Source organism: Tamandua tetradactyla, chromosome 18 (assembly GCF_023851605.1).
Source record: "Tamandua tetradactyla isolate mTamTet1 chromosome 18, mTamTet1.pri, whole genome shotgun sequence".
Classification (NCBI taxonomy): Eukaryota; Metazoa; Chordata; class Mammalia; order Pilosa; family Myrmecophagidae; genus Tamandua; species Tamandua tetradactyla.
This window is the reverse complement of record NC_135344.1, coordinates 56,046,261-56,072,362: the sequence shown is the minus strand read 5'-3', so window position 1 is coordinate 56,072,362 and position 26,102 is coordinate 56,046,261. Positions and strand designations below refer to the sequence as shown.

At 38.6% G+C, this 26,102-nt stretch overlaps 1 protein-coding gene and 1 long non-coding RNA gene across 2 annotated transcripts in view; both read right to left on the bottom strand.

Moving 5' to 3' along the window:
- Positions 1–26,102, bottom strand: part of CHST9 (carbohydrate sulfotransferase 9) — a 277,877-nt gene that overhangs the window by 93,620 nt on the left and 158,155 nt on the right. The gene's annotated exons all lie outside the window — the stretch shown is intronic.
- On the bottom strand, positions 2,139–26,102 carry LOC143662214 (uncharacterized). The gene is made up of 4 exons (XR_013165226.1): positions 25,747–26,102; positions 22,143–22,322; positions 3,592–3,790; positions 2,139–2,334 (listed from the first exon to the last, which is right to left on the bottom strand). It is a non-coding gene; the product is annotated as an uncharacterized LOC143662214 (long non-coding RNA).

Sequence of the window (26,102 nt, the reverse complement as noted above, 5' to 3'; positions counted from 1 at the left end):
ATATAAATACATAAATGTTCCAGCAGGAGGAGAGAACAAATGGCAAAAATGTGGGAAGATGAAAATCCTTCACTATGTCAAGAAATAAAGATAACTTCTCTATTGAGTATAATTCCACCATGTGGGTTGGCCAACTGTATTGACATCTTATGATTCGACTTACCTTTCTGCTAGTAAAAAATTAACAGCGCCTTAAAAATAATTTTGGAATAATAATTTTGTGAAAAGTGGCATCTGAAGGAACAGTTCTTGTTTGTGTGAATAACAAGTTTGTTTAAAGGTTGAGACCAGAGTTGGGTGCTAAGAGTGGTTTATTGAAATCAAAGCTCCAGAGCAATCTGCATAATAATTATGCTAATCGTAATTTTCCTACCAGGAAAATTGCTGATGTGTAGACTTTCCCTGACCACATGGTGAGTCAGGGGAAGAAGGAACCAAAAGTGTGACTGCTAATCCCAGACTACCATTTCATTATTTGTTAAGACCAAGTTCTACCACTCATGGGAGGTAAACCCAAAGCTCACAAACTAGGTTGTTGGGTGAAGTACAGTGAAGCTTTCCTTGTTTCAATTTACAGGATGAAAATTATAGGCATGGACCTGGTAAATTGTTCTTGCAATTATTTTCTTAATTATAACTGCAGGGTAATTTCCGCAGACAGGGTATGTAATATAGGAAGATTTTTTTTTTTTCCCTCTCACATGAGGAGTAGGACAACTGAAGGTCTCCCACCTTTGCTATAAGGAGTTGCAGAGATAACTGATAACCCCTTGATGATTGGTCAGTAATATAGCACTTTGATTTTATGTAGTTTACAACCTCATCAGATGAAACTAAAAGAAATGGAGAATTTGGGGAAAGAATCAATTCAATTAGTTGTTTTGATATTATGTGGACCCCCAAACAGGCTTAGTTTACTGCACCTTTCACTTTTCAGTCTGTGGTTTTAGTATTGCATGTAGACCATGAAGTATGTTTTACTGCTTGTTTGTTTTCCTGTAGGAGACTGTAATTTTGTGAGGTTTTTCCTTTTTTTTGGAGGGGGATGCTATTTTTCTCTCCATGCACTTGATCAGTGTGAGAAGCTATTCTTCTCTGGCCTCAGATAATACGTTGATAGTCTATTACTATTAAATTTAGGTAAAACAGATCCTGAAGACACATTTATCGCTTTCTTAAGGAAATAGTCAAGTGTCTGAAAAGGGGGTGATCCTACAGAACAATGAAATCCCAAAACAAAAAATCCCACAGCTAGTGAAAGTAAGGAAGAGGAATAAAATGGAAGAACAAAGCTAGGCATAATGGAAGAAAAAAATGAAAGAGAGACCTGTAAAACCTAAGATGGAATAACTGTAAAGAGAGGAGGACAAATGTCCTTAGCGGAAAGTTAAAGGGACAAGGTTAGCTAGAGAGGTTGAGAGAGAGCAAAGAAATGGGACAGATGCTTTTCTTTCTTATCTTCCATCAACAAAACATTTGTGTTTCCTGGGGTGAAAGGCAGAAGGAGAGAGAAGACAGAACTTTTGACTTTAAAATTGTGGCCACTTTAAATGGTCCTTCTTCTCTAACAGACTTGGCACCTAATATTTAGTCCACCAGGAGATGTCCTGAATTCTTACGTCTATAAAACAGATGTATATATATTTTCCTCTTTTGAAAAGACATTTCAGTATTTGTTTAATTTCAGAAAGTATTTTTGGCAATGCTGATTTTATATCCCTAACTGCCCCCTAGTGACAAGGTCCAATTTCAAAATCTCTTCCACAGCAATTTTGTTCTAAATGTTTCCTTTTTTGCAATACAAATGTGGCAGTCTCAGGAACAAAACAGATCCCTTACAATTGTTTTATTTTAATTAGATAGAGAGAAAAATGTCCTTAGTAGGTCTGTGACAACATAACATTAAATTATTGTTTTTCTTTATAAATTAACTGATAATTAGAAAACCCTATAGGCCTCTATTATAAGAACACGCTTCCCCCATAATTACAATATTCCAAAATAAGTTATTTGGGAATGTGAACTGAATTCATCATTAGTCATATTTCCCCTCCCCCTCCTCTGTAAAGTTATATTAAGACTGAGATTCTTGACAGTTTCTTTTCATTCATCTTATGAAATAATGAAATAGCAGCACAGCTCAGAGAAATGACATGCATTCTATAACTTTTTTCCAGTTATTATTTCTCCTGATCGCTTCTGGTATTCCTGTAAACTCTGCATCACAGCCAAGAGTGAACGTGCTACAATCATAAAACCTCAGGTTTAAATATTGATGAAGTTACTTCTGATATGACTCAAGTTACATAATCTCTGTAAGCTTCAGTTTCGCATCTGTAAAATGGAAGTAATAATAATTAACAGTAATAATAGGTTTTTCTAAAACATTAAATGAGATAATATATGTAATGCTGTTAGCAGCATATCTGCAAATATTTAGGGCTTAATAAATGATAGCTCTTAAAATACACAGCCCAATAATCGGCCATAGGCTGACCCTGTGACTTTTTCTCTTTTCTTGAAAAATGTTTGGTAAAGACAAAGTTCTTTGAAGTAGAGTCAAAGTGACATAGAAATAGACTGCAGAATATGTTTATTTGTAATCAGTGCCATTTTAAAATCCCTTTTAGGGTGGAGGGGCTTCAAAAACCTAGCGAGAAAACTGAAGAAATCCAGTTCTTTTGTACCATAATTGGTACTACTATAGCAGATTGTCTATAAATAAATAATGTAAATGGGACATATAACTTTCTATGTTCCTTTCTGTTTTTATTCTTGGACATATCCTCACGTTACCAATGAGAAAGCTAAGGCATAGAGGTGGTTAAGTCAATTGGTCTCAACTGGGGAAGGAGCAGTCCTCCAAGGGGGCATCAAAATCTGCGGGTGCATGAGGGGGTGCCTTTCCCAGGTCCACACCACCCCTCCTCGCCTTCCCCGAGGGACACAAAACACTCAAACCCTGTCTGCAATGTTAGCAAGCCTCTCGAGGACACTGGGTCAGTAACAGATCTTGAATAAGTACCCGGGTCTCTTACCTTTAAATTCCATAACTGAAAAAGAGGCATGGTTTCTAATTTTTTATTTAGAATTGTTGGCTTAAAATATTTCTCATTTCCCTCACTTTTACTCCTTATATTTCCCTAGGCTTATTTCTACTTCCTATTTATAGCCTTCTTCCAGTTAAAAGGAAAACTGATTAGCACGTAGTTAAAGGGATCAGTATGCAACTGGAATTTTCTATCTGCTGTAATCAGAGTAACAGAAAGACCTTATCCTGTGACCTGAAGAGAAAGAGGTTAGCTGCTCTGGACTTTATCAGTTTTTCTTGTTTTTACTTCTTCGGTCAGAAGCACATGCTCACTGATGAAACTCTTCTCAGAGATTCCTAAAATTTATACCCCAGGCATTATTTCTAATAGAAATAGTAATTATTTTTTTTTAGGAGAAAATCAAACATTGCAATTACTGATAGAAATCAACCAGTAGAGGGGAAGAGGTTGAAGTTCCAGGAGAAAAAGCAGGTAACCCATCCATGACGGTCCAGGGGGACAGGGTAGATGGATCCAGAGTACAGGGAGAACCACCCACCTTTGATAGGAGGCAGATCCACCCCCTCTATTGTAACAGGAGAAGGAGTGGACGGGAGCAAAGGGAACTGGTCCACTGATTTGAGGCAGTGTTGAAATGGTTCTCAGTAGGTGACCGCCGTTAACTTCTCTGAAACAGGAAGCAAGACAATCCACTGAGGAGGAGAAGAGTGGAGGTTGGGGTTTGGGGAATAAAAGTTCTAACAAAGGAAGGAATGAAAAGATTATTTTGGAGAATGACTGAACTAGAGAAATAATTTGGGTACAGTCAAATAATCCTTTATCTTTTGCAAGTGTTTTCAAGAACAATCAACATAAGAGTTAGAAACTGGAGTATATTAGATATAAATCCTAAAAGCATTACCCCTATACCTGCCTCTCTTAAATATGCTATATTAAAATCAATAAAAATTCAGTATAGTTCTTCGCATAATTTGTAATTCTCCACAACTTAATATACCTTTGAGCTCTGATGTTTTGAGCAGAAGTTTCTTTAAATGGAAAACACTTGATTGTGATAAGTGCAAATGAATTGCAAAAAAATTGTTAAGCATTGTTCCTAGGCCAAGCTTTCCTTCAACTGTTCTTCCGTGTATTCTCCTGTATCTATTTCATCCCCTTACCTTCCACTACTGCTCTCTTATTCCTTTAGCACCTAGCCAGGCTCATGAAAGTATTCTGTATTTCTCTGTCTCTACTGCCACCATGCAGAGGGTGAGTCTTCAACAGCCCTTCATCTAGGGATCTTAGAGTTGTGGCAGGTTCCTGAGTTTTTCTTTCTTTCTTCCTTCCTTTGTTAAAAATACTGAACTTCAAATTGGAAACCAAGGGATTCTCTTGAAAGTTTTTGCTCCCTTTTTTCCTGTGCTCCTCTTTTTGACACACACAGAAACCTCCATACTTTCAGGAGGTTTGGTCTCTAAAGATCAAGGACTTGACGAAGAAAGGAGGGCATTTTGGATTCTACTTAACATTTTGTCACTCATTTGTGTATATAGGTGACTAGGATTCATTCATGGAATCTCAAGACTTTGATGTGCAAAAGGGTCTCAGAGACCCCTGGATCTCCCTTCAGCTTGAACCATGCTCCATTTTGAGAACAAGGAAACCTAAAATGGTTAGTGTGTGGCCTGAGAGGCCCATCACTTGAGTTGGTGACCTGAGTTCTCTGATAACACAGTACATAGAACTGCCTCCTAGGGGGCGAGGAGTTTGCACGCTCATCTCTGTGCTTCCCCACAGGCCCCAGCGAGATGCTCTGCACGCCTTATTGCTTAATGACTGCCGGATGATTGCTTAATGACTGCCGGATGATTGGCGTTTGTTGTTCAGGACATTTTAGTTAAAAACAATGAGCAGAGATTTTAGGCTTAGCAGAAGTAGCCCAGTCATCATAAGACTAAGATCTAGGACTTAGTACAATTTCCTTTCCTTCATTTTGTGATTAAAATATTACAGGAAAAATGGGTGAAATGATGCCAGTAAATATGGTGAGAAATTTCTGACATGTGGCATGCAATCTGGGAAGATACTCCTGTACTTTGGGGCCTCACAGAGTGGAAAATTAAATTAAATTAACTTTTTAAATTCTGTGGATCTGTTGGAAAGGGTATCATCAAATAACTTTAAAAGCATATCTTCTCAAACAAAACCTCTAAAGTTCTCTCGTGTAATTGAATGGTAAAAAACGTTCCTCCCATCTCCTTTGTACTTTCTCTTTCTGTTCTTTTTGCCTTGGGTAGAATTAAATTCAAAGATAATTGCCAGGATAATTCACACAGACTGACCCAGTGTCCTACCAGGACAGAGACAGGACAAGTGGAGGGTGAAGTTTGGGGTCCTACAGCCTCGGGTATGGGTCCGATTCCAGACCTACTACCCTGGGGGCCTGTGGATGAGAAACATAATTCCTCTAGACCTGAGGTTTCCAATCTAGAAAATGAAGCTAGTACTTGCTATATAGAATTGATTTGATGATTAAATGAGAATGAGTTCCTGATTCTAAGTCTACAGAACTGGTATCTATTAATTCTCAGGGGATGTGGGGAATTCTCATCTTGTTATTTGATTAGGAATTTCCTGATTGGAACTGTCCCTAGGGGGCCCAGGAGCACAGCTGCTGAAGCTGTAGTCACTTGCCAGAATTATGGCCCGTGAGTTGTTGATAGGACTGAGTTGATGGGGAAGCTGAGTCAGCTGAGCAGCAGAGCAGGGGGTAAGCAGGGGCTGAGAGGTACAGGCTCTCTGAGCAGCTGTGGCTTGCGGGGTGAGGCCCAGGCAATCATATTTTTTAAAGGTCCCAGTTGATTTTAATATGTAGCCAGGATTGGGAAGCTGGCAGGTAGCAAGGCAGGCGATGAGTAAATATGCAGAGCCACAGTCAGGTTTGTCTCTGGACCTTTTGGGTTTTTTCTGTAGCATGAAGATCTGGGCCGGACAATGTTGTAAAATAATAATAATAAAATAATGATAAAAATAGCAGAAGCATATTATTGCATGTATTATCTTGCTTAAACTTTTACAACAGAATAACTCTTCTTATTGTTACTATTTTATACAGGAATCAAAGCTTAGGGGCATTAAGGCCAGAGCATGAATCTATCTCATTCCAGAGTCTAAGGGCTTGCAATGTCCCATGGTGCGAAAGTGAAACAGGACCAAGCACAAAGCAACAGATGGAAGGTTGGTGGTAGAAGGAAAGGAAAAGACCTGAATGGCCTCCATCCCTCATGCACCTGGACTTGTGGTCAGAAAGTAGGCGGTTATTAAGCGTCTAGCTGGGAAGGGTAAGGAAAGATGCAACAGAAGTTCATGGTACAGTCCACTGACTCACCTGTGAAGACAGAAAGTGGAGCAATTGTGGGACTAATTCTAAACTGTTGATGAGGGCAGATGAATGAAAGCCCAGGGTGGACTGAAAGAATTAGCTTCATGGAAACTTCTCACTGCCGTGGTAGGACTTGAGTCTTATCTCAGAGAAGACACAGGAATTATTTTTAGCAAGACAAAGAGCCCAAACATACTTCAAAAAATGCAGAGAGTCTGGAAAGCAGATGGCCTGCAAGCAGGGCCAGGAGACATTTGGTGTGAGTAGAAGGGAGAGGATGGAGCCCAGACAGAATGGGAGAGCCAGGGCCAGAATATGAAAACTCTGAGCACCATTTGCAGACAAGGTAAGAACAGGACAAGCAGTGCAGAACACTGGTCTGGGAGGGGCAAGGTGGGGCTAGGGGAGCAGAGGCAGCCACAACTGGAAATTCAACCAGAAGACTAGAACAGCCATGGGGGGTGGGGGTGGGATGGAGGTTGCACACCAGCAGTGGAAGTGGAAAATTTCTCGTCTCTCCTTTTTATTTAAAAGTTCCCAAACTTTCAGTCTTAGAGAGTCAGATAGGCTTTTCCTGTGAGTGGACCCAGAAGGTCTCTCTATGGTCAGGCGATGAGCTAAACTGAGGGCTTCTGGTCCCGCTTCCTGACCATCAGGAGAGGTGGGTCATGAATCCAAATCCCCACAGGGCCAGCAGATGCTAGAAGCTGACATTTCCTGACAGTTACCCACACACTGGCCCCTAAATTTAGCTTGTTCTACCGACAAGGCCACTTTTGCCTTGACCCTGCCCAAGCCTCTAGCCTCCAATGCCGCTGGTAGGCTCCCCAAGGTCCTAAATCAACAAGTATGTAAAAAAAAGTTATATTTCTTCATTGTAATTTATGTGGTTCTTTTACAGCTATGGAACATTTTGGCATGTAAATGAAAACCAAAAGACAAAACCTTAGTGCTCAGAGAGGTAAAACAAGTTACCTAAAATCATACCAACAGGATGTAGTAGACTTGGTAGTCTAGTCCAGGATGTATATTTTGAAGTTTAGAGTTCAAAATAAAACCAAGAAGATGCAATGATAAATACATTTTATCCCCAATAATTTTGGACATGGGGCTAAAAACAGTAGCTGGTGGTTACCTGTCAAGAATTGCAGACTGTGAAACTGGATACTAAATTAGATGATGTACACATAGAAACTTTCCAGGGTACGAGATAGTAAACCCATCGTTTCTGTAATTTACCTCTCTCCACCAGGATTATGGAGTTCTGGCTTCTAGAACTAATTATTTCACTTTGCGTGGGCAGGCTCATTTATGAAGTAAAGGATTGTATGATTCATTAGTCAGGACTTTCATGGTACATGTAATGTATCCAATAACAACAAGTAAAGGGGTGTTCATAATTTTTCATTCCATGAATTTATGTGGTGAATAACACTAGCTAAGTTTGTGCATATAATAGTAATAGCTAATTTTCAGAACATATCACATGTGCTCGATATCCCATTCATTTCAAACATCTTTACACATGACATTGGTACATTCATGAATTATTAAGTAATTTGCACTCCTAATATTGAGGCAACAACTGTCAATTTGCATATGCATTTATGATTTGATTACTTGTGAGGCATGAAAAAAAATGAGCAAAAATTATAGAAAAGAAAAATAAGAGAATCATAGCTTGAGCCTAAAGTCCCAGACATATGACATGAAATTTAGATACACTTATAAATATCCCAGAACATTTTACCTTTCTAACAATCACTGACGATTTAAGTCAGAAAGAACTCCTTAGTTTAAAAAAATAGCAAAGAATCTTACTCATGGTATAGTGAAATTAATACCATTATTCAAAATCTTTCTAGGTCCTCTGCTCTTTTGCATATATAACCAGCACGTGTTTGGTGTTTAACTTATTACATACATCTAATTCTGATCACTGAAGTCCAAAAATTTCATTTTCAAGTTTCAATTAGCTAAGGATCTGTTTAATTCTGGTAAGTTTCTCTTCTGACTCAGTGCCTTCCAAAGAATAATCATGTAGTAAATATTTGCTAATTTGAATTTATTAAACTGATTTTCAGCTTTTCTTTATGTTTAAAAATGGGTTCAACAAATGCTTGGTAATGTCAATCCCTTGGAAAAGTTGAAAAAACAAAGTTTTAAATTAAGTTGCATTCATAAGATTAAAGAGCCATTAAAAGACTCATGAAAAGATGCTCAACTTCCTTGGCTATTAGGAAAATGCAAATCAAAACTACAATGAGGTATCATCTCACACCTACCAGAATGGCCATTATTAAAAAAAACAAAACGACAAGTGCTGGAGAGGATGTGGAGAAAGAAGCACACTTATCCAATGTTGGTGGGAATGTAAAATGGTTTAAGCACTGTGGAAGGCAGTTTGGTGGTTCCTTAGGAAGCTAAATATAGAATTGTCATATGATCCGGCAATACCATTGCTAGGTATCTTTTCAGAGGACATGAGGGCAAGGACAAAAATGGACATTTGCACACCAATTTTATAGCAGAATTATTTACAATTTCCAAAAGATAGAAACAGCCCAAATGTCCATCAACAGATGAGTGGCTAAACAAGCTGTGGTATATACATATGATGGAATATTACACAGCTGTAAGACAGAATAAAGTCATGAAGATGTAACAATGTGGATGGACCTTGAGGACATTATGCTGCATAAGATTAGCCAGAAACAAAAGGACAAATACTGTATAGTCTCACTGATATGAAATAACATTAATGAGTGAACATGGAGAATTTCAGCTAAGAACAGAGGTTACAGGAGATAGAAATAAGGTAGATGTTGGGTAATCGGAGCTGAAGGGATACAGATTGTGCAACAGGACTGATGGTAAAAATTCAGAAATGGATAACACAATACTACCTGACTGTAACACAATAATGTAAGTATACTCAATGAAGCTGAATGTGAGAATGATAGAGGGAGGAGGGTTGGGCCACATATGAAACCAGAAGAAAAGATAGATGATAAAGACTGAGATGGTATAATCTAGGAATGCAGAGTGTACAATGATAGTGACTAAATATACAAATTTAAAAATGTTTTTGCATGAGGAGGAACAAAAGAATGTCAACATTGCAGGGTGTTGAAAATAGATGGTCATTCATATTTTAAAACTTCAACTTCTGTTTTAAAGCAAGAAATGTTTATTTGGTACAAAATTTATATTTTGACTAGTGCATTTCCTAATTTAACTTATATGGACAGTTTAATTGAACACCATAAGTACATGGAACCTTGAATAGAGTATGAGAATTTTAGGTTTGTTCAGGTTAGTGTGATGCCCTGATAAATCCCAGAGTGATTTGAACAGTGAATAAAGAAGTATTTGCAAAGTTCCCTTGGGGGAATGGGGAGAAAGAGGGAAAAATTGAACTTCCCCATTTGGAGAATTCCTGATATTCTCACAAGCAGTGGGGACAACCAAATCAATAGGCCGAGCCCTCGATCTTGGGGTTTGTTCCTATTAAACTTATCCTCAAAAAGGATAGGCTAAGCCTACTTAAAATTAGGCCTAAGAGTCACCCCCAGAGAACCTCTTTTGTTGCTCAGATGTGGCCTATCTCTCTCTCAGCCAACATGGCAAGACAAACTCACCACCCTCCCCCCTCTACATGGAACATGACTCCCAGGGGTGTAAACCTCCCTGGTAACGTGGGACAGAAATTCTAGAATGAGCTGGGACTCAGCATCAAGGTATTGAGACAGACTTCTCTACTGAAAGGGGGAAAAGAGAAATGAGACAAAATAAAGTGTCAGTGGCTGAGAGATTTCAAACAGAGTCGAGAGGCTATCCTGGAAGTTATTCTTAAGTATTATATAGATATCCCCTTTTTGGATTAAGGTGTATTAGGCTAGAGAGAAGTGCCTAAAACTGTAGAGCTGTGTTCCAGTAGCCATGTTTCTTGAAGATGATTGTATAAAGACATAACGTTTACAATGTGACTGTGTGATTGTGGAAATCTTGTGTCTGATGTTCCCTTTATCTACTGTATGGACAGATGAGTGGAAAATATGAATTAAAAAATAAACAAATAATAGGGGGAACAAAGGTTAAATATATTGGGTAGATGGAAATATTAGTGGTCAATGAGAGGGAGAGGTGAGGGGTATGGTATATATGAGTTTTTTCTTTCTATTTCTTTTTCTGGAATGATGCAAATCTTCTAAAAAATGATCATGATGATGAATATACTACTATGTGATGATATTATGAGCCATCGATTGCACACATGTATGGAATATTTGTATGTTAAGAATGTATGTGCTTGGGTGTTGTTTTGTCAGTAAAAATATACATTAAAAAAATCAAAGAGCCATAATTGTGGTGAGTATTATCATAAATAAAATATGCGAGTGCGGCAAATATTAAGTAACAAGATTCAGAAATGCTGCTGTGCAGCCATTCACAAGCCTGCAAGAACATGTGCGCTTCATTAAAATCAATGAAGTGTACCCATTCATCTTGGCATTATTCATAATCGCAACATTTCAATTTTAGTTAACACACAAAAACACTAATTTAAAAGTAAAATGAGGAAATTAGTTCTATGTTCCAATGTTCCAACTCACAGTGATATCAACTAGCCAAATTTAGCCTCAGGAGGTATGAAAAAATATCTAATGCAATGAATAGGAAACCTTTTAAAGAATCATTGGTGTGTTAAAACTAATGCTTTTTGCAACCAACTCAACAAAAATACATTTAGTATTGTAAAAGAGCCCCTCAAACTACTCTATTATGAGATAACTGAGCTTATCTTACAGATTTACTGCCAGACTTCCAAAGCAGGGAGTGAAGTACCAGATTTATGTTAGAAATGCAGTCCATTTTATAGATAAATAAATAAATAAAACAATATTTAACTAAAAAAAAAGTTTTCCTCTTTATGCATTATAAAATCCAGAGAGAATCTTTTCTTGGTTTAAATCTCTTAGAGTTCTCAATTTTATTAAACACTATGAATAACACATGCTTGATACTCTCTTGATGTTTATTTCTGATACTCCTTTTTTCTAAGCTTTTCCAATTTTCACCGTTCTTTCAGTGTCACTCTTTTCCTATCATCTATCTATCTATCTATCTATCTATCTATCTATCTATCTATCTATCTATCTATCTATCTATCTATTTATTCATGTATGTATGTATCAATCCCCACTTTGGGTGTCACCAAATCTTTCATCCCTTACTCATTTATCTCTGTATCTAGTCTTTTGATTCTCACCTATGAAGTTAACTATTTCTAAATATTAGTTTCCATTTAAGCCTCTGCCTAGAACCAGCTTTAATTTATGGCCATTTGCAGCTCTCCAACTTGATCTCCTCCCCCACTCCCACCCCCCATACACACTAAAAAGGATTAAAATTCTTTGATTGTCCTGCTGAGAACCTTTTGTCACTGTTCTAATCCGGTTATTCTGCAAGCTCACCATCCTTGGGTTTCCTGCTCCATATTTAGTCAAGGTGGCATATTTCTTTCTAAGAGTCTTTTCAGTGGAGGAAGCATACTTGTTATACCCCCAAGTTTAAAAGATCACCAGAGAGGGAGGTATGTGTGTGTGCGTTTGTGCAGGAGTATGCATGCCCATGAGGCAGTGTGAGGGCAGTAATGTGAGAAGGGCTAAGGCTGCAAGGTCTGGGGGAGGGGATGGAGGCTGGAAGGGGAGGCTGGCTTTGAACCTTGCACTGGGCTCATTCATCTTGTGCCCAGAACTGTGTTGATAGGTTCCAGTCCCACCTCTGTGGGGAGGGATACCTGCTACCATATTTTGTCTACACCTCCTATATTTGTGTACTTTGTTTTGTCTATCATTTCCCTGAGATACAATTCAAAAATTTCCATCTTTTTTGCATTTGCTGTTTTGAGTGTTCAAAAATTAGTTGTCCTATCCTCTAGTTCGCTTATTCTTTCTTCTGTCTCTTCAAATCTGCTGTTGTGTGTCTCTAATATGCTTTTTATTTCGTCTACGGAATCTTCCATCTCTGTGATATTTGCTATTTGTCTATTTATTCTGTCAAATTCCTTTTTATGCTCTTCTAGTGTCTTCTTGATCTCGTTTGCCATTTGCCATCCCATTTATTTTATTAAGGAGAGTTGTATAAACATCTTCAATTAGTTGTTCCCACGTTTGTGTCTCCTCTAGTGTTTAAATTTTGTCATTAGGCAGGGCTATATCTTCTGCATCATGATATGTCTAGTGATCTTCTGCTGTCTTCTCAGCATGTGAATATCTTAATTGGCTTATTTTGAAAGTTGATGTCCTTAAGTAGTCTAAAGCCCTGTATTTGCAGGATGGACTTGGAGCGGGATGCAGGGCGTGGGGCAGGGCGCCACAGCGCGGTGATGTGCTGCAGTGCAGGTATCCGCACAGGTCGGGAATGCTACCGCTGGGCTTGTGAGCGTGGGCTCCCTGCAGGGGAAGATGTGAATGTGTGGGTGCACGGGCCTGGGGGGCACAGCCCTGGTGTACGCTGGTATAGGATGAAGGGCCCTCTGTGTACATGCGCAGAGCTAGGGCAGCATGTCAGTGTTGTGCCTGTGTGGGCTTGGGGTGGAAGTGGCTCGGCTGCACAGATCAGCGCTTTTCCAGAGCTGGGGTCGTGACTGGGGGCTGCACTCATGTGCAGATCTGGGAGTGCTGTAAACTGAGCTACACGAGTGCAGAGCTCAGGAGGAGGTGGGATGGGGCTGCACGACTGTATAGGCTGGTGGCTGGTGTAGTCTGGATGTGGAGGTAAGCACCACCTCTAGGGGGCAGGGACTAGGAGGTAGGGCTTGGGAGGGGTGGGGTGAGCTGAGCTTGCGCAGGAGAAGTGCTTTGAGCTGGGAGAGGAATGTGTGTGCTTGGGGTGGGGGTGTGGGGTGGGTACGTGGGTGAGGGGTTGGTGGGTGGGGGAGCTTGGAGCGTGGGGATGGGGGACAGGTGACAGGGTTCAGGTGCGTGGGTGTGGGGTGAGTCATGGGTCTAAGGGTTGCGCTGGGGAGGAACGTGGCCTGGTTTGCTTCCTAGTTTCTGTCTCTCCATCTGTGCACCCCCGAGAGCTCCAGCCTTCCGCCTTTGGCTGTTTGCACCAGCTAGACAGTCTCCGGTTCTCTGCTTCTCAGTTCCTCAGCTTTTGCAACCAGGGCCACCCTATCTGGTGCAGAAGACTCTCCCAGGTCACTTACATCCTGGAATCACAGCTCAGTTGCACCCCCATCCCTTCTCTAGATGTTCCTTGGAGCAGGGGTGAACTTGATCTATTCTATTCCTCCTTCTTTCCAGGACTGCCTGTCTGCACTTCCTAATGGCCAGAAATAATTTCAAATCACAGACGAGGTCATGAAGTGGCTGGCCTTGAAAATGAACCAGCCAACACCACCATTTCCTCCACCTGGTAGGAGCCTGTGCCCTACAATTCTTGATTTCAGGCCTTCCTTTCCATCGACACTGGATAATTTACCTGAACTCTTATAAACCTCATTTAGTGGAATTCTCTGCTTCTAATTTCTCTCTGCTTTGTCTTCATATCCTACCTTAGAATTATTCACTGGTATATGTGATGCTTGCTGTCCCTCACATGATTTCCTTCTAAGTCCTGGACATAATTGCAAAACTGTGCGTTAACTAACTCAGCTGATTCCTGGCCTTATACCTACTTCAATATCCATGCTCATGTCCCCGATAGCCCTCATTTGCATTTTAAATCCAAATCCACCAGAACAGTTTACTCTCTTTCTATGAACCTTTTGTCTTGAGAATTCAGTTCTCTGAGTCACCAGTGAGTGAGCCCTGATCATCCCAGGACCGCATGCCAGCACACACCACTCCTAAATGTAAGTGATTGTTTGAAGACTCTAAATGAAAGTATTAATGAGGACTCCTTAGTCTAACTATGAACACCTCGTTCATATTTTGCAAGGAATATGGGCATCACCTGGAAGCTTCTGAAAGGAGTCTTCATCAAAATAAATTATTGATCATGGTGAGCAAGACCTTATGATGTTCTTGCCACTACCTCGCCTTGCCCCTCTCTCCCTTACTGCTCGCTCCACTCCACTACGCTGACCTGGAACACACTGGCTCTTACCTGCTTAAAGGCTTTCACCTGTGCTGCTTCTCCTGGGCAGAATGCTCTCTCCCCACTTGTCACTTGTCTGCTCAACTGCACTTGCCCAGGAAGGACTCCCTAAAACAAGTCATCTCTGCCACCATCTTTCGTATCACCGTCACAACCCTGCAGTGCATCTCACGAAATCTAAAATGCTACGTCTGTTTACTTGTCTCACTCCTTCCTCAGTTAGACAGTTAAGCCCCTAGAGGGCAGGGACCTGGGCCACTGTAAATCCCGTGACTAGCACATAGTATGGATCAATAAATAGAAATCAAAAGAATTAATACTGGTACAGTTTTCCTTAGTCTGCTGTAGGTAAAGGGAATAAGAATATAATTTGTGTGTATGTATACCAAAGGCATTCAAATTTAGGATATTTAAATCAATGTATGCCACAAATGCTATTATTAGAAACGTTTGAAAATTTGTTATCATTCTCTTGCTGCACAGACAAGGACGAAGAATAGAAATAGCACGGTCTGGCACCCCGGGATTGAAGTCACTGCCCAAAGACAATGAAAAATACTATAAAGCCAGTTGTAATATAAGCAGAAATCTAAAGTGATTATCATACATGGGGCATGCAAACATCACACAGTAGTTTTCCTATTCCTTAATCCCCCCAATTCACAAAGACTTAGATTTACTATCTATTACTTAGGGAAAAAGTAGTATAAATTGAAGAGACACCTCCAAGTTAACAAGAAATCACAATCCTTATTATTTCCAATTTAAAAAAATGCTATTTATATCTCTTGAATAGTAACAGACTATTGTTCATGACCTTGACGCAAACAAAGATTTTTTTAGACAGGGGGCAAAAAGCATTAACTACAAAAGAGAAAAATAACTCATTGTTCTTTATCAGAATTAAAATTTTCTGCTCATCAAAAGGCACTCTTGATGAAGTAGGCAAGGCACAGACTGGGAAAAACTTTACACTTCATATTTTTGACAAAGGAAAAGGACTAATATTCAGATTATATGAACTCCCACAAGAAGCAATAGACAAGCAATCCAATAAAAAGGTGCAAAACCTTGATCACTGTACCGAAGACTATATACAAATAAAGATGACCAACATAATTATTCGTCAGGAATATGCAAATTAAAACCAAAAGTAATACCATTTTACACCCATTGTTGGCAAGAATGTGGAGCAATTGGAACTTTCAATATTGCTGGAGAACTCCTGGCAGTTTCTTATAAAGTTAAATATGCATTTATCTTATAATCTAGCAAGTTTACTCTAGAATGAAAATACATGTTCACAAAAAATTTTGTATATGAATCCTCATAGTATCATTATTCTGATTCATAATAACCCCATTCTAGAAACAAGCCAAATATCCAAAAACAAGAAAATGGACAAAGTGTTATAGATTGGGATATAACTCTGTAATATAAAACGAACCACTACTGATATATCCAACAATCTTAAAAATACCATGGTAAGCGAAAGAAGCCTTTTCAAAGTACATGCTGCATGATTCTAATTATATGAAGTCAAAGAATAGGCCAAACTAAATCATAGATGTAAGAAAATGGTTGCCTGGGGATGAGAGGTAGATTGGAATTGACCAGAAAGGGCAATGAGAGAGCTACTGAGGGTGTGAGAATTCAATGTCTTGTTTTGGGTGTCCATTATACATATATATATATACAATTGTCAAAATTCATTGTGTTGAACACTTACTTAAGATGTGGTCATTTTATGGTACATAAATGGTAACGCAATTTTTAAAAATTAAGAGATTCTTCTATTTACACAAGAAACTTGGTCACTCAATACCATTTAGAATATTTCTCCACTTTCCAGACATAAGTTCCACCAGATGATTGAGAACAGAAATATTTTAAAAATTCTTATATTCCATAGAATTTAAGCTGACCTGGTTTACAAATTATGATGATGATAACAGTCACATATTTAGTTTTATTAGATTAAGCCACAGTTTCTTGTGAAGTTTAAAAACATAAAGAATTACCAAAAAACTACTCTGAATCAGAATTAAGTTTTCCAAGATGAGTGTCATTGCCACCACATACCAGCAAGGGGAGCAGTTACACTTTGAGAAGAATTCCATCTTCATCGTGACTGAGTTATTGGATAGGGCACTTTAACAAGACCAAAAAATTGATTTTTGGGTGTAGCCACAATGGACATGACAGATCAGCTTAATGAAAGAGAAAAAAATTGGAAACCTTGGCCCTCTAGATTACTCTGCACCTTGATAAGAAGGGGACAAACCCTTTCATATTAGCTTATTAAAATAATACGTTCATGGAATTCAGGTACAAGGAAACTATTCAAGAGAACAGCTAAATTAACTGTAGCAATCCACTTTTTCTCCTTTGTTAATTATTAACATGCAAGAATAATAATGTATATCCTCCCGCACACCAAAAAAGAAAAAAAAAAAAAGAAAAAAAACCCAATAACTCTGCGGCTATTTTTATGGATGTGCATTAGTTTATGCAGATTTTACAGGCAATTTGAATCCATGCAGTCAATTTGAGAGTAGGTAAGGCTGGTACAGAAATACTTTTTCCCCTGCAGGATAAGGGATTTTCAGTTGAGATTGTCAGGCCATGTAACTGAAGGTTTATGCTGCAAGTTTTTTTTTTTTTTAAATATCATCATGTTCATCGGTTCTTATAAGATTTGTAAGGCTTAATTCTCACATAAGCTGAGGAAGGCTGGAGAAAAGTCTCTAACTATCCTTTCCTACCAGCCTTGGTAATCCTGGATTTGCAGAAATGTCCTAGATGACAAAGTGAAGCACTCTCCTGGGTCTGTGGAGTGAATGCAGACTTGCCAGATAGGGACAAGTTAAACATGGGTAGAGGCCGCCTTTTATACTCTGACCTTAATAAAAACCCTAACCTTGACTTGAACACCGTAGGTCCTTCTTCCAAATCTCATTGTGCAGAGAAGCTAGCACAGAGGAGCCAGCAAAGCATGCCCTAGAAGATGACCTGAGCCAACGACAGGCTAGAATATTCCAACTGTGGGAAATCCAGCTCTGCAGCTGCAGTGCTGGTGAATGCCAGGTGCGCCTTCCTCCATTAAACAAAAGTCCCTTCCAGGAACTGTGCTGGGCAAGCGCACTTTCAGAATGCAGAGCTCTAGAGCGTGAGCACCAGTTGTGCGGACTTACTGCCTCGCAGATGCCGGAGCGAAGCACCTATTCCTTTAAAATCTCACACCATAGCAGCTTTCTCCCAAAATCATTCTCTCTACTTCAGGAGAGAAGGCTATCAATATGTAAAAGGTATTACCCTTGAATATGTGTATCCTTTTTTCTGGTACATAAACTCTGCTAGAAGATCTTCCTCACGAAATTCCTAAGAACATTTTTCAGTTCAATGACCCTAAGAAATGATTTTGAATTACTCTGTACTCATGAAATAGAAGGATAGTATTTTTCAGCCCTTACAAATGGAGGCCTAAGGGAGTATAGGATCTGGAGCCAGAAAATTTGAGTTTTAGATTTCATCTTGAATTTTATTAACATCCCCCAGTGTTTGATGTTGTGAGTGGGGTTTTCCTCTCATCAAGGAGTCACAGGATTGACCCAAATGGAACATTGTTTCAATTGATCAGGTAGCAAAGGAGTTTTAAAGAGCAATGAAGAAAAACACATAAATGAAATACTGCTGCACAAATACTCCTAATTTTGAGTTTGCCACTGGGTACACATGAGGCTTATGTTCTTCCAGGTGGGAAATAAAAATACCAAGGGTTACTAAAACCTATAAGAGGGTAGAAATGAGGTGTAAAGAAGAATATATACAGATAATCCAAGAGTGGCAGACATGCTGTTTAGAGGAGCAAACAGAAGGGTAGCGTAGTAAGGGCAAAAGAAAGGAAATGGATAAATGTTTGTCTTTGTGCTTGCTTTTAATGAGGTGAATTGCTGCCTCTAGCAGATCTAGAATGAAGATGACCTACAAACCAGGAAGGAAGGAGATGGTGCTGCGGTACGCCTGGGCTAGCACCAGGTGATGCAAGTACATCCAAGAAAGGGCTGATAAGCATTTGTGGTATGGAGAGAAAATAGAGTGTGAAAGTGAATCGGGAAAATCCTTTGTTGTGTCCTCCACCAGGAAAGGCAGGGATGGACTGCATTTCGGCCTGGCTCTTTCCAGGTAGGGAAGTCCCCCATGTGGAGAGTGGAGATGTTAAGATGTGCTGGAACAATCTACACATTAACCGCTCACCACAAGCTGGGGCTGAAAGGTTTGGACAGAAGCAATATGCTTAGAGGTGATTACTGTGTGATTCCTATTGGGAGTCACAAAAGAGTGGGCTCAGGGAGCCAGGCACGAGGAAAGAGGAAAAAGCATGGGGGGTTTACCAACCCTTATTGAGTCTCTGGAGTTGTATTCCATGGAAACCTAGAATTTGGCTGAATTTAGTAGTTTTTTCCAATATTTCAAATATTCATGGAAGATGCGTATAGCCATTATTTTCAAAGACCTTGAATAATAACTAGCAGCTTGCATTTAGTACATCCTTAATGAATAATAATGAAATGAGTGAATCAACCACATTTCCAAATGAGGACTGCTTCTTACATTAATTAAAAACAGGAGTCAATCATGGGCAAGAGAGAGCCTCAATTTTCTTCATTACTTCCATTTGGAAAATGGAGACAGGCTCCAGCAACTCAGATCTTCAGACAAGTTTCATAACTATCAAGCTAGATCTTGGCTGTTCTCTCCTGGGTTTCCAAAGACTCACTAAGCATTTTAAGAAGACACTGAACATTTCCATAGTGGCCAGTGAGATAATCTACATTGTCCACACTTCCCAGTGTGGGCAATCCTAGAGGAAACGCAGCCCTGCTTATGGCAACTGACAAGTTCTATGTTGAATTCTAGAACTGATGTAGACAGCGTGGGGGACAGGAAACAGACAGTCTGACTACTTCCTACTTGGTGCCAATCAGCTTTCCTATTTCAGAGGAGGTGAGAAACTTTTCCTTTCCTTCTTGTACTGGGTTGGAACTAAAACCCAGGTGGAAGGCAAGGCAGGGAATAGACCGGGGTAGGGGTTGTGAGCCCAGGGAAGGAAGTGAGAGGATAAGGGCAGCAGGCGGATATCCTGCTGACCAGTGTCCTACTCCAAGCAGTAGCTCCACAGCTGGAGCTTAGCTGATGATGAGAGTGTAAAACCTGGGACATCTGGCAACTCGACTATCTGGATAAGCCACTCACTTTCTTGATGAAGCTGGGGCCAGGCCCATGCTTCTGGGATCTTCACTGAATGACCCAATAGACCAACATTTTCTGCTATAGTCTCAGTAGCAGCTAGTGTTCTTCCTTCCATCTACCCCAACCCAGATCATCAAATCACCCATCTTTCTGTTCCAGTGCTCCCACCTGTGTCTGTACATAGAAAGTCATGATATTCAGAACGGATGCTTAATTCTACTTAAAAACATTTTTACATGTCCCATTCTGGTCTTCATTCTCCATTGCAATTACTTTTCTCTCTCCCAGAAGACACGCTCCTAATTGCAGATGATAATAATCTAGCAGCTACCTTCTATACAGCACTGTCTATATGCCTGCATTAAATATACCTTATCTTTAATGATCTCAGCCACCCATGAAATCTATATATTGTTATCCCTATTCTATAGACAAGAGCTCAGAGTGGTCACCCTTTGTGACAGTCTGCATTTGAATGCATTCTGGCCACTACTCCAGGCTGCTTCTTCATAGTTTATAAAATATTTTTACACAATATGTATGTGAATTAAATGCTATTAAGCCCCCCTTTTACAGAAGATAATATTTAGAGGTGGATATTGAGTGACTGAGTTAGGATTCATGCTTGTGTCCTCTTATTCTGCATCTCGTGTTTATCCAGTGGTATGGGGAAAATAAAATTGAAGCTCTCAGATATAAACTTCCTCAACTTTTTTGTATACACCTTCAAACTTATTCTTCATTTTATCTCTCCTTTCCTCCCGTCTCAGGGAGTAGCTGATTGTATTCTGTGTTCCCTAAAGGCCCCTCCTTTAATTAATAAAGAGTGTTCTTTATTAATTCCCATTTCTTCACATTTCAACTTTTACGCAGATGACTCTCAAATTCTTCTGTTTCTCCTGAGCTCCCATTGGTGTTTCCAGTTGCTCAAAGGGCATCTTTACTTGGCATTGTACGTTTACGAACTCTAACTCTATTCTATTTTGCTCAAATATTCCATGTACTTCCCTCTCTCCATGCTTTTGCTCATAATGCTTAAAATGCTTTCCTTCTTTTCTCTACTTGAAGAAATTCTACTCGTTCTTAAAGAATCATCTCAAATGTTATACCTGCCATGAATATTTCCCCATCTCTTCTAGTGAGATTTAATGGTATATTCTCTGTGCTCCCAAAGTACTTATAAAGGTAACACATCACTTATCATATGAAAAAATTATTTGTCTTCATCTCTGTCTCAACTGATGGGCTACCAGCACAATGAAGACAAGAGCATTTTATTTCTCAATATCCCTTGAGGCAGAAGCATGGCCCCGGGCTAAGTGTTTGTTGAATGAACAAATGAATAAAATAATAAATGAATGAGTAGTGTCTCAGTTACTACTGCAATTTTTCAACATGCCCCCGGTTAAAGAGGTCATAATCTGATTTGGGAGTTATTTCTCACCTCATATCTCCCCTACTATCCTGGGAATTTGCCTTGCCTGCTTTATGAAACTTTTGAGTTTTTAATGAAAAAAAAAATACAAAACCTCGGTAGGAAATCATGAAAAAGACATGTAAAGGGAAGAAAACATCATTTTTTTCTGAAAGTAAATGAACTACTGTCATCCAGGAGATCAAGGGTACAGGTAGGCATTCATAACGTTAAAATTTACATCGTAAATTTCCTTAATAAGGTAATAGGAATCGATCTTCCATTAATAAGTGATTAAATATTATGCAATAGTAAATTTCCCTAAATTGGAATAAGATATTTAGGAAGGTGAGAAGTGAGAAACTAGCCTAAATTATGGAAGTCAGAATTTCTAGAAGGCAATGGAATTTATTGCATTCGATACCATGCCTGACAATAAAGTATGTCTAAGGAGACATCTATTTAGTGGCCAGAATCTTTATTTTATATAGCTTCATTTTTTTGCCTAATGACCACTATATATGCTTAAGCTGTGAAAACAATGCATTCTCTTTAAAGAGGTTATAGGGGTTCCCTCTGTTTCACTTAGCAAATCCATTCCTTGCAAAAAGTCAAAGGTAGCTTTCAGCTTGGTTGGAATCAAATTGTCAGTAATTGTGTATTATCAATATTTGAATTCCTAGATTATTATTCATCAAGAAGACGTTTTTGGAAAATAAAGTCTATATTCCAGTGACCCAAAGAAGTGTTCAAGACTTAAAATAAAAATAGAAAAAGATGTAGCACTTTTCAGGTAAGATGAAGATTAATTATTTGTCAAGCTAGATATAACTGAAATCTTTCTTCAACTCTTTGGTTTCCTTTGTGAATTCCTTGAAGGAAGGGATCATGGTGTGTTTGCTTCTTCCCTGCCACCCGAAGACTTTATACACCCAGCAAAGTCACCTACATTGTGCTTTCTGATGCTGCTTATCACCGTAAGAACAGGTATTTAAAAGCATCATTGTGAGATTTGCAGATACCCTAGTTGTTGCTTTGCGAATCTTTAACTACCTGAGACCCAAATCATCGTGTAGAGTTTACTCACTGATTCTGGGTTCAGGCCGTAAGTAATTTACTGGCCCCCATCCTGGAAAGGAAGAGAAAGGAAACTCGTATATTACCATTACATCCAAAGACAATTAAACAAATCTTTTTGCACAAAATGGCTCAAAGCCGCTGATACTTTGTAACCTAGCAAAGAAAACCATGGGGAGTGGGGGAAGGGGGGTTCATGAAACAAAATATGCAATCCCTGTGTTTCTGAGATAATGAAGAGGAAGCAGGGTTGGGGTCACTTTTTAGGAAAACTGGCATTAACTTCAAACTTTGCTACAGAGGAGCCTAAACTTGTGCGGCCATACGCTCAGTGACAGGGCGATGGAATTGGGTAGTAGTGGGGTGGGTGTAGCTGGAAAAAGTCCACTACAAAGAAAAAAGTTCCCCTTGATTCTTTGCATTTTACTCTATTATAAATTACTGTGTTAATATAAAATGGTATCTTCTGCTTAAAATCCTTGCAGACAATTGAGTACTTGCAATAGATATCTTTGAATAAAACTGATGCACAGAATAGATAAACCATATGCATTGCTTGGCTTTGAGTTCCAGTGGCTCACTCTCGGGTATCTTAGAATATTCAAGAAGCTTGGAAGAATAAATGCACCCAAATCTAGGGTTAAAAAAAGGCTCTTTGAGGGAAGTAATCCCATGGATATTTAAATCACCCAGAACTAATGGTAGTTTACTCTGCTGTGAGGACTCTTAGAAAGAAATATTGGAGTTTTCCTTGAACCAACAATTTTTCAATCTGATGATCAAGGAGAGCGTCTTTCTGCCAAATGAGGTCCCTCTGAATGAAACACAGCACATTTCTTCCTGTTCAGTCATCTATGCGGAGCGAAGCTGAGCCTCAGTTCATGATTCTAGAGAGCTTCAAAATGGTTAAATAACTAGCCTTTTGTTTTCTGTGTTACACAGTTACAACTCTTCCCTTAAGTAACATATACATGAAAATATTATGTTATGTCGTATACACTGTAAACCATTCTAGTTAATATTTCATATAATATAAATATAATATATTGTATAATAAATTGTATGCTATCCTATATATTGATATACATTATATTCTAAATTCTGTATTCCTATTTTCTAAATCCTATATATAAATATAATGTTTTACTTTCTGCATGCTCTCTTGTTTTTTTTAAATAACTCTTTCAAAGTATGTTGATTAAACTTGAACAAGCACTTAAGAATAGTGAGGCTTAAGCAGTGATAGTATTAATTCTCTGTTCTGCTATCCCACTTCACTGAAATAACCTTCTGACAGCATGACTTTTATAATAACGCCTTTCTAATTCTAAGTGAGACAAAAATCCTATTGACTCTTTTTTTTTTTATTTAAAGCATGTCATCCTTAATCAATATTTCACCAAATATACCAGTTCATATTTGTGTGGACTAAGTGTTATTCTATCTTTAGGATGATTAAATATATATATATATATAAGGGCATTTTGAATTGCATCATTGTGAGTTTCCTGATATGAGGTACTGGCAGCTCTACTTGATTTACTAATTCTGCATTTTGGATGAAGGTATTTATAAAGTGTTTGTCTAGATTACCAATAAGTTAGAGCTCTTACAATACGTGATCCCCTAGGGTTGGAGCCTGATACATAATCCACTGCCCCAGCCCACTCTTATGTAATTGCAGCCTTATATCTACGTGTTCACCACGTAATGATATCATGATGAAGGTCATACTTTCACGGCTAAATAAGAATATTGTTTAGGCTAGAACCCAAAGCCTTCCTACACACAACACTGATTTTATCTATCATTATGCTCATTGTTTATACAGTCGGCCACTTAATCATGAAAGGAAATTAAATTGGTGTAGAATAATGACTATTCAAAAAGTCAAATATGTTTACTTCTTTCTCTCATGCTATTTTTGTAAGTTGCTTATTTGTGAGGGATTGTTCTCCTAAAATATTGATTTTAAGCTATCTGGCTTATAATGATCAAGTTATTTCTTTAAAAAAGTTTGGACTTGACAGAATCTTTCCCTCATTTTCATGATGGCTCAAATAAAAAAGCTCTACAAGTTTGTCTGCCAAATTCTTAAGGGTCTCAGGCAACCTGGCATCAGGGCTTAATGAAGTGTCTTCCCTCAGGCATCGGATACTCTTCTCTGTCCTAGTTTTCCTTTCCACACATCACAGGCTGAATTGCATTAGTCAGTCGAATACATGTTATGCATTCCGTGTTGTAAGCTTTGCGGAAACAGGGATGGGTCTAGTCTTAGTTCTCTTTATAACTTCCCAGAACTAGCTGTGTGTGACGCATAAATAGGCATTGAATTAAACAAAATTTTAAAAGAGATATTTCTTTAAGGTTCTGAAAAAAGGCAGGAAATTAAATAAAATTTAGAATTTATCTTGTAAATTGTCTCCTAAAGGAAAGAGTCTTCTCCTACCTCCCACTAATGGCAGTAGAACATAAAGTTATTTTAAGTGCTTCAACTAAATCACTGATATTCATATACATTTTTTAATGTAATGACTACCTAGGATAATGAGCTCAGACCATGCAATCAATATAGATTGCCTTACAATTCTACCTGATCCCATATTAAGTAACTACCAATGTTCTTCCATGGACAGCTGTGAAAAAGGACTTTAAATGTCACCATTCAGATGTGCTTCACATAACAGAAATTAATTGGGGTTGTCCAGAGGCCCTAAAATTAATAAGAGTGTACATGTTCTTATAGTGTGCTAACAAGATTGATTATGGTATTAAAGGCTTAATTTAGCAGCATAGACAGTCTAATGAAAAAGGATCTGTCCTCCTTTATCACATTACTTTATTCTAAGTCATTTTTGTTTCCTGTAGTGAAGCACTTTTCACCTGTTGAAACTTGGAGCAAGCACCATAATAAGTGAATAGGTCTAAAGCTTTGATGGAAAATCAATTAAAAAAAACACAAAAACAAAAACCAGCATTTAGCTGACCCTTACCCTGAGGGCTGGCAGGCCTGGCGCTGCAGGAACAGCACGCTGAGCCAGGCAGAGCCCCCATTCAAGTGCGAGGACACCAATATGAGCGTGATGTGCTGTTCTCAAAAGAACTCAAAGTAATTTTTTTCTGGCTGTATGATAAAAAGTCAGTTGCTTCTCATCATCCTTCCCTCAAAGTGAATGCAAGCATAGGAAAAGGAGGGACAACTTCCCAAGGCCTTATGGCAATTTGCTGTTAAAACTGAAATAGGATTCAATTTGAATTGAGAAAGCCCCATGCCCAATAATGAATCTTTTTTTTTCACCCCAGCTACGCCTTATACAGATGTGATTAGCCTGACCCTTCTAATTTTACATGCATGCATGTTAATGAAAAAAGTGTTACAGTAAAATGTAGGTCCTTTGTGGTCAAATATTTGGTTGCCGGACTTAAAAGTTTATCCTAATATTTTCCTGTGCAACATTGATTTGATCTAATCTTACCTTTCTTTCTCTTCTAAAATTGTCTGGATGCAGAACTATTAAATCAACAATAGAAATAATAACAGTTAACATTTATTGAATCTTTTTTAAATACCAGGCACTTCGCTAAATACTCTATGTGAACTTTATCTAAAATATCATAAGAATCACATGGGAATACTGCCTGGATTTCTGCATACAGAATATAGTGCCACCTTTCTACTGCATTCTCTTTCTTACATAAACCACATCTGTAATCATCATTTCTACTTCCCGGCTCCAGATCTTTTAAAGGAAATTGAGAACTTAAAGGTAACTCACAAAGCAAAATCCTTTTAGATTTGTTCGCGTTTTCCTTAACATTTTACTATTATATT